The following is a 10333-nucleotide window of genomic DNA, read 5'->3' on the forward strand; positions in this document are numbered from 1 at the left end:
TTCAAAATTGTTTTTTTAGAACTGTGATACGAGCAAATTTTTTTATTATTTTTTTTAATAAAGAATTTATTCTAATAAATAGAGTAATTAGATACATAGTCCATATTGTGAGATTAAATATTTTGATTTATATCTTTTTCTATATTTCTTGAGTTTAGTTTTTAGTTATCATTAATGATTTTTTTTATATATTTTATTGGGATGTGTAATACTTTAATTAAAAAAATTATTCAACGAAATAGATTTATTAAAAAAACTGGGTGCATAACCCATGTTGCGAGATTAAATATATTAATTCTCATATATTTATTTATTTTTCTAGTTTAATCTTTACTTATCATTAATAATTTTTTTAAGTACAAATAATTTTTGATTTATTTAATTAGATATATATATATATATAAGCTTTTTAATTTTTGATTAAGAATTTTTTTGTGGTAAAAAACATGTTAAAAAAGCTTGTATGTTTATTGTTTTTTTTAAAATAAAATTATTTAAAAGGTAACGAAACACGAGTTAAACAATTAGTAGTTGTAATATAACATGTTATTAATTCGTGAGATTTTCATATTGTCTAGGTTGGGTTGATTGTTTCCATCGAGACTGCTTCCATTTCCTCGAGTTGAGATTTAACTACCACAGAAGACCCTCCTAGCCCAGATTAATCCTCCGAAACCCACTCTCCCTGGATTGCCAATCGAACTTCTATCCACATCAAGCTTGACAAACTCGACGTCGGGTCGCTGCTATGAAAATTCAACATGCACATTAGCCACCGAGCTAGACCTGTTCCAAGCCAAATCAAAGTCAGTAGCCGCACAATATACGTTCCTTAGGAGCCAAACATCTCCTATACAACTCTCCAAGGACAAAACAATTCCTCTGCCTCCATATCCACCACAAAGCGGCTTACGAACAAGAACCCATTATCCGAATCAGACATGACCGCAATCCACTCTACAATATCCGTGGTCCAGAAGTTGGGAGCAGTGCATATCCCCAAGGTTACCTTAATTCTTCTCGACCCAGCACAGTCCCCGAACACAGTGGGCTTTATCTTCATTCGCTGTTTGGCATCTTTTACAGATTGCAGTAGAAGCTAAATTGCGTGCCACCATAAGGGAAGCAGTAGGTAAACTTCCGTGGAACACAAGCCAAAATAAGTACCTGATCTTTTCTTGAACTCTTAACCGCTAAAGCGATCTCCATTTATGTTCCGAATGAACAGTCCTAGAGAGGGAAGGTGGCCAAGAATAGGCTACTTTCGGAGTATAAACCCCGTTAGCTGCTGAACACCAGGTAATGCAATCGTGCACGCTGTGCTCTCCAACAGCCCGATAAATGGGAATTGCAATAATTCTGTGCTTCAATTCTTCGGGAATATTAGTGTTAAGAGTGGATAGGTGCCATGAATCCTGAACCCACACTTCTTTCCATAATGTTGACAGCAGGTATCAAACTAGCAAGGGGACCGACCCTCTTCTAGCCATTTATCATACCACAGGGACAAATCTCACGTACCTAATCTGTTAATGAACCCATCCCGTAGGCAAGACATGCTTTCAAAACCGACCTCCATGTATATGAAACTGGAGTCGAAGTACTTAACATATTTGTGCCGAAGGAGACCAACCCACAATTTGCCAGGACTGTGAAGCAAATGCCAGATAAGCTTACCTAAAAGAGAAACATTAGCAGAACGAGTTTCCCTAATGACAAGCCCACCAGATTGATTTGGCCGAGTCACCGTGTCCCAATTTACCAAATGTAACCCCCTCCCCGATTCATTATGCTTCCAAATGAAGCTTCGGATAATTTTATCAGTACCCGATCGAACATACCGTTCGAGGCAACCAGTAGCTCTGCATGGGTTAAATTGGAATAGCCAAAACTACTGATTTGGCGAGAGTCAGACGTCCTGCTTTATTCAACAATTTGCCTTTCCAAGTAGCCAATCTCCTGTTAATTCTATCAAAGATAAAATTGAAATCCTCTTGTCTAACTCCCTCTTGAAGTAAAGGGAACCTCAGGTACTTGCCGAGATTATCAGTAACTCTAATAGAAGATAACAAAGAAATCATACTCCGTTTTTTTCTACTCACTGCCTTTGGGCACAGAACTCTAGATTTCTCATAATTCACTTTCAACCCAGAAGCTTTACAAAAATCAGAAAGAACTCTACCCATAAGTCTTACCTGAGAATTACTAGCCCTAGCTAAGAAAAGAATGTCATCGGCGAAAAATAGGTGAGAAATACCAGGCCCCCACTTTTGGAACATGAATAGGCTTCCACTTCTGCGCAGTAACTTCTTTTGCTATCATACAAGCTAATTCTTCCATCACCAAAACAAACAAATACGGGGACATAGGATCACCTTGTCTCAGCCCACAAGTAGGGATGAAGCTGGGCATCTTAGAACCATTCCAAAAGAGAGTTAAAGAAGAGGACCTGATACAGAACATAATAAGGTTAATTATTCTGTTCGGGAAGCCAAAATCCACCACAGTATGTTGGAGGAAATCCCAGTTCACCCTATCATACGCTTTCTCCAGGTCAATTTTAGCCGCAAAAAAACCCTGCTTGCCTTTTGATCTATGCATATGATGCATGATTTCCTGAGCAATCAAAACATTATCAGAAGTACCTCTTCCTGGAATGAAGCTTCTCTGAAGAGGGCCTATCAGACTATCCAGATACGGTCTCAAGTCTGGCAACCAACACTTTAGTAATCAGTTTGTAGATCACATTGCACAAGCTAATCGGTCTAAAATGTTTGAGAGTGGTAGGATTCTCCTCTTTCAGAATCAGGACTATAAGAGTGTCTGCTAACTTCCTGTCGAAGCTACCTGTAAAGAAAGCATCTCTAACAAGCCCCCAGACATCATCACCAACCACATCCCAGTAATTTTAAAAAAGAACGGCTGAAAACCATCCTTACCTGGGGATTTATACGAGTCCATACCCATCAGAGCACTGTGAACTTCCTCTTTTTTTATGGGCTTCAAAAGACTGGTACTACTCATGTTATCCAGGGTTGGCAAATTCTCTGAACTCGAACCACCAGCCTCACAACCCTCATTCGGACAGAGAAGGCTCTTAGAATAATTATTCGCTTCAACCTGTAACACCTCATCATCTGTGCACCCCTCACCATCAGACAAGAAGAGCCCATGAATCCGATTTCGCTTTCTTCTAACCGTGGTTAAGGATGTTCAAAAGTTGAATGGTCAAAATTTGTAGAATTAGGGTAAAAATAATTTAATCCTCAATAATAATTGTGAGATATAATTATGTTGGGAATACGTTATGAACAAATAATTAAACACCAATTTATTTGAATCAATAGTTTTGATTTTTTTTTTCTCTTTGTGTAATCAAAATTAGAATCAAATAATCAACAAAATGAACAAATAATTAAACATCAATTTATTTGAATCAATTTATAATTCACAAGTTTTGATTCTTTTTTTCTCTTTGTGTAATCAAAATTAAAATCAAATAATCAACAAATATAATGCAACAATTATACACATCAATATCAAGATTTTTTACACGAAAAACCTGATGCAGGAAAAACTATAGGACTTGTAACAATTATACACATCAATACCAAGATTTTTTACGCGGAAAACCTGATGCAGGAAAAACTATAGGACTGTAGTCCGCCTAAAAACTTCCACTATTAACAAATAATAGGTTCACAGCTATTCTTTCTTAGATTCAATTAAGGGTTACAACATACATATCATCAAGAATAACTTATTCTTGGAATATAATAAGATTAAAGAGAGAAGTATTTGAGAAAAACTCACAACACTGACAACCCCATTTTCTGTTAAAACAACTAACTTCCACATAACCAATCTTCGATCTAACCGTTCATAATGAAGAGTAACGTGTCTAGAAGATGCTGTCAAAATATCAGTTCGATCCAATAGTGAACGAGCTGAAAATTGAAAAAAGAAGATAGATTACTCTGCTGCCTCTTCTTCCTTTCTTTCTCCTGTTTTTTTCTTCTCTCTTCTATTTTCTCTACTGCCTTCTATAGTGGCAACTGTATTTTAATTCAAAAAAGACAACTCTGTTCTATAGTGGCAGCTGTATTTTAATTCAAAAAAGACAACTCTGACTAATTAATGTGGCGGTTCCACCATTAATTGGTGCTAGACTACACACAATAAATCTCTCCCTCATACATAATATGAGGAATTTTCCATATTGGTGATCAACATGTAAACTTTAATTTAGGAGGCTTTGACAAGCCTGCTTCCCTTCTGTAAAACTTAAACTTCTTTATCGGTAGAGGTTTGGTCATCATGTCTGACACTATCGGTAGAGGTTTGGTCATCATGTATGACATGTTGGTATCGGTATAGATCTTTTCAATAACAAATGACTTCATTTTCATAGCATTTTGAATCCATTGATATCTAACCTCAATATCATTTGATCGAGAGTAAAAAGTAGGATGCTTAATGAGATGGACTGCACTTTAACTATCACAGTGTAACACAAAGTTCTCTTGAACTAGGCCAAGTTCATGTAAGAACTTCTTCATTCATAACAACTCATTGTCTCCTTCAGTAAGAGCAATATTTCAACCTCTGTAATGGATAATGCAACGTATTTTTGCACCTTGATTGCCATAAGACTGCTCCTCCTACAAACTTCATCAAGTATCTTGATGTGGACTTTCTAGAATTAATATCACCAGTCATATCTGTATATGTGTACCCATCTAACACAAGTTTATTACTACCAAAATATAAGCTGAAACTAGAAGTTTTTTTGAGATACCCGAGTATCTATTTCACTACTGATCAGTGTTCTTTACTAGGATTAGAGAGGAACCGACTAACTACACCAATTACATGAGCTATATCCGGCCTTGTGCAAACTATGACATACATTAAGCTACCAACCGTGGAAGCATAAGGAACCTTTTTCATCTCATCTAGCTTCATCACTTGAAGGACACTGCTTAGAACTTAGTTAAAAGTCGCTTTCAAATGGAGAACAAACAGGGTTGAAGTTGTTCATGTTGAATCTCTCAAGTATATTTTGAACATATCTCTCTTCAGATAGCTAAAGTTTCTTATCCTTCCTGTCATGTGTGATCTTCATGCTAAGAATCTGGTTTGCTGGTCCTAAGTCATTCATTGTAAAACACTTGCCTAACTCTTCTTTTAAAATCTGAATCTTCTTAGCATCATGGCCAACAACCATTATATCATCCACATATAACAAGAGAATAATAAAGTTTCTATCTAGAAACCTTTTTATAAATACATAATGATCAGAAGTGGTTCTGTCTTAACCATGATCTACCATGAAAGAATCAAACTTTTTGTACCACTATTTTGGAATTTGCTTTAACCTATATAAACTCCCTTTCAACTTGCAAACTATTTTTTGCTTCTGATTGGTACTTAAAAGTGCATTTTTATCAAGGTTTTATACCAGTATTTTGCACTTAAAGTATCAATAACTCCTTAACTAAAACATGTTTTATAATAATAAGTCTAATACTATAAGATACCTTTAATTTATGGTAAATGTTCATCTTAAATGCAGGCCTATCACATAAATCAAAGGATTAATTGATGAGTTCAACTATTGAAATTGAGAAGACAAATAAAGGGTGATGCTTAAAAAAGAGATGCTGATTTAGTCCAAACTAGAAAACTATTCAGTTATTGGGTTATATCTGGAGTTGTAGATCTTGGATTTTAATTTGGTTTATATGGCTAGAAAGCTAAGACATAGACCTAAAATATTCATGAATATACAATAATCAATTCTGCTGTTTGGAAGTCCAAATCTTAGCAACAACAGATAAGTTCAAATTTATCCTGCAGCCTAGATACTATTTAGTGTTCAGCCCATATCTTGAGTTTTAGAAGTCCAAATAACCTTAATTTTTTTTGTTGAAAAGTTGAGATAATTTTCTAGAACTTTCATGAATCAAATTTATTCAAATTCTGATATTAGCAATGACATTTTATTTAGACAAGAAGATAAAGATTGTCACCATGTCAAGATATGGCTACCCACTCAACAATCAGTCAACAGATCAATATTTTCTAATTTTGGCCTACCCACTCAACAATTAGTCAACAGATCAATATTTTCTAATTTTGGCCTATAAAGGGAGGCATTTGCCATGCATTTAGGCATCTTGATGTCCAGTCTTGCTTTCTTTCTTTATATTTTTTTTTGTAATGCTTGAGTTTTACTTTCATTAATCTCTTGTTTATGTCTGTCATTTCCTTTCCTTTACTTAATTAATTTATATCTTATTTATGTTCTTATCTTGTTTATTTATATTTCTCTCTTTCATAATATTTAGTTAAGTTTATTGTGTTAATGTGAAAAAGTTACACTAATGGTATATGAATAAGTATAGTGTAAACTCAATATAGACTTTAATGTTTGATACTAACATGTTGTATATTTGTTATCTTATTCACTTTTAATACTTTGCTTGTTAAAAAGTTAATCTAGAATTATATTATATAACCATTGGTACAACAAATACTTGGCACTTTCATAGCCCAAACTGTATGTATAACCGACACCTGTGCTATGAAATGAACTTGATTTATTGTTAATCTAAGTTATAATCATAAATACCTGACAACATTTACAAGTGTTAGTATTATTCGAATAAAATCACTAATGTAATTATATTAACAATTTATAATTCGATTGAAATCTTCTTTGTGTGTGGTTTCCAATTGAGTAATAAGAGTTTATACTATACTTGTTTGAAATACTATTAGTAGATTCTCTAATCTTGATATTTGTTTTTATCATTGTTTAATCCTTGCATTAATCTTACATCTCAAAGTTCTCGTTACTACTACTATTACTATTAGTATTGTTGTTATTATATTATTATTATTTATAATTTATAGAGTTAACCTTAACCTTTCTGTGGTTCAATCTTGGTCTTGCCGGGTTATTTATTACTTCGACACTCTTACACTTGGGAGAAGACATCAATCTTTTGGTTGTGTCAAGTTTTTGGCGTCATTGCTGGGGAGGTAAATTCTTATATAAATTATAATATTTATTTTATTTTCTCTTTTCACTTTTCTTATATCTAACTTTGTTTCTTTTGTTTTCTTTTTTCTTTTATTCTCTTTCTACATATGTATGAGAATTTGGTCATGCACATTAAGTGGTAGACTTTGTAAGGTATCCTTATTATTTTTAGAAAATATGATTGAAGAAGATAACCAGTCACTTCATAATAAGAATAATGAGAATAACGGTGTCAGAACACTTACAAACAACATGAATCCTACAAGAATAAGTGCACTATTATACACTGTTTCCCCTGATGCATCTCATTTTAATTTTAAGGGAATTTGAGGAGGTCTGTAACACCTATAATGACTCAAATTATAGCATGAACATAATTAGATTAAAACTTTTTCTTTTTTCATTAAAAGAAAAATGCTAAAATATGGCTCCAAAATTTAAGATCGGGATCCATTCGTGCTTGGGATGAAATGCAAAAATAATTTTTAAAAAAGTTTTTTTCTATCTCACAGAACAAACTCTTTTAAAAGACTTGTCACCACTTTCACTCAAAAACCATGAGAAATATTTTACCACTATTGGATAGGTATCAAGACTTGCTTAATACTCATCGTCATTATGGTTTTGAAATATGGAGATTGGTTTTATATTTTTATGAAGGGTTTATACCTAGAGATAGGTAAATGATTGAATTGATGTACAATGAAACTTTTAAAGATAAAAACCCTATTGAAGCAATGAAGTACCTAGACTTGCTAGCTAGAAATGCTCAAAATTGGGACATTACAGACACTTATGAGGCACCAAGTAAAGACCAACCCATACATCTAGTGGAGGTATGTACAACCTTAGGAAAGATTATGACCTCCAAGCCAAGTTTGCATCTTTAGCTAGAAAAGTCGAAGCATTAGATTGAAAAAGAGTGGTCAATTAAAATCTATTCAAGACATTGTATGTCAAATCTGTGAAACTAATGAACATTTAACCAATGATTATCCAATTTACCTTTTTATAAGGAATGTCTCCATGAATAAGCTCATGCTTTAAACAATTTTCAAAAGTCTAATCATAACCCATACTCGCAAACATACAACCTTGGTTGGAGTTTGAACATTGCAAAGAAAAAAAAAAGACTGATTCCCCATCAGCACTTCCATTTCCTCATACCATGACTAAACAAAGAAAGGTCAATCACAACTCTGAAATCTTTGAAACTTTCAAACAGGTAAGGATCAATATACATTTGTTGGATGCTGTTAAATAGGTACCTTTCTATGCTAAATTTTTGAAAGATTTGTGCATTGTGAAGAGAAAACTAAATGTGAAAAATAAAGCCTTTTTAGCCGAATAAGTAAATGCCATTTTCTAGAATAATAATGCTTTGAAATATAAAAACCCTAGTTGTCCTATAATTTCTTGTATTATTGGAGAACATAAAATTAAAAGAGTTTTACTTGATCTTGTAGCTAGTGTCAAATTACTTCCATATTTGGTTTTTCAAAGTCTCAATCTAGGTGAATTAAAATGGACTTCTGTAACTCTTTTACTTACCGATAGATCTGTAAAAGTGCCTAGAGGAAGAATTGAATATGTGTTAGTATAAGTTGATAAATTCATTTATCCTGTGAATTTTATTGTTTTGGACATATAACCTGTTGAAGCATGTAATTCATTTCCTGTTATTTTAGGACGTCCATTTTTTGCAACTTCTAATGCATTAATTAATTATAGGAATGGACTGATGAATCTATCATTTGAAAATATAACATTGGAGATGAATATTTTTAACATTTGCATGAAACCTAGAGATAATAATTTATAAGAAGTAGATCTTATTAAAGAATATTTGAATCTACCTTGAGTAAAACTAAGTTTAATGAATCTGAAGAATTGCAAAAGATTTATTCTTAGGAAGAATCATAGATAAGAAAGGCACCGAAAATATTGATGTGGATCTTTTATCAAGAGTGACAATAGATTTGCCATCCGATATCACACCAATCAATGATTACTTTCCTGACGAATCCTTACTTTCTCTTAGATTAATGCCTTGGTTTGCTAATTTTATTAATTTTTTTCAGGAGATTTACTAACTCATTGGAGTACCTAACATAAAAGTATTATTGAAGATGACCTTTACTTATTTAAATATTGTCATGATCAAATATTTCGAAGATGCATTCCTGATATGAGATAAGTAGTGTCATTAAATTTTATCATTCTGAGGCACGTGGTGGTTATTTCTCGTCAAGAAAGACAACTACAAAAATCTTACAATGTGGATTTTATTGGCCTACCATGTTCAAGGGTACGCATACATTCTATAAAATTTGTGAAAATTGTCAAAAAGTTGATATTGGTTAAAAAGTTTTGCTTTATAATTCTCGACTCCATTTATTTCCTGGAAAGCTAAGATCAAGATGGAGCGGTCCATTTATTGAGAAACATGTGTATCCTTATAGGGCCTTTGATATTGAGAATCCAAAGAATGACAATGCTTTTAAAGTAAATGGACATTGTTGGAAAGCTTATTTTGATAATTTTCCTAGTGAAAATGAATCCATTGGTTTGAATGATCCTGTATATGAAGGTTGATTATATTTATGTTCTTTTGTTAAAGGTAACAACTAAGGGAAAGGTATTGTATATAATTAAAAAGAAAAAAAGAAAAACATGAAAAAAAAAGAAAAAAAAATGATGATAATAATTAAGTCGATTCTTTCAGTTACCTATGATAACTAATATCTGTGTATATATTTATTTAATTCTTTGCTCTCTCTCTCTCTTTTTTGAATCTCTTCTCCAATTCTCATTTCAAAATGGACATCACTCTTGAAAAATTATTTTTCCACTTTGCCTCAGAATGCGATTACAAAAATTTACCATGCTAAGTGTGCAAGATTGAGTTTGTTAATGAATCATGGAATTCCTGAAGATATTCGTTGGATAATTGAAGCAAAGATCCGATTATCAGGTGAGTCTTCCAACTCTTTTATTTCATACATGCCTAAGACAAGTAAAAGCACTTTTGCAAAGAAACGTCGTGCAAAACGACTAAAAGTCTGTCACCGATGTGCCATCTGTCAGAGATGTGTCAAATGGACTTGTAATGCAATATGTCGTTATTTAGAAATGACATCTGTAAACCATGAAGATAAAATATAATTAATTAAGGATGGCCTGAGTAAAGGGTCTATAGATAATCTTCTATTGACTCTTGAGACGCATCCTAGTGGAAATATGCATCGTACAATTCATGATTTATAGCTATAATTCCATAAATAA

Source organism: Populus euphratica, unplaced genomic scaffold, assembly GCF_000495115.2.
Source record: "Populus euphratica unplaced genomic scaffold, PopEup_1.0 scaffold174.1, whole genome shotgun sequence".
Lineage (NCBI taxonomy): Eukaryota > Viridiplantae > Streptophyta > Magnoliopsida > Malpighiales > Salicaceae > Populus > Populus euphratica.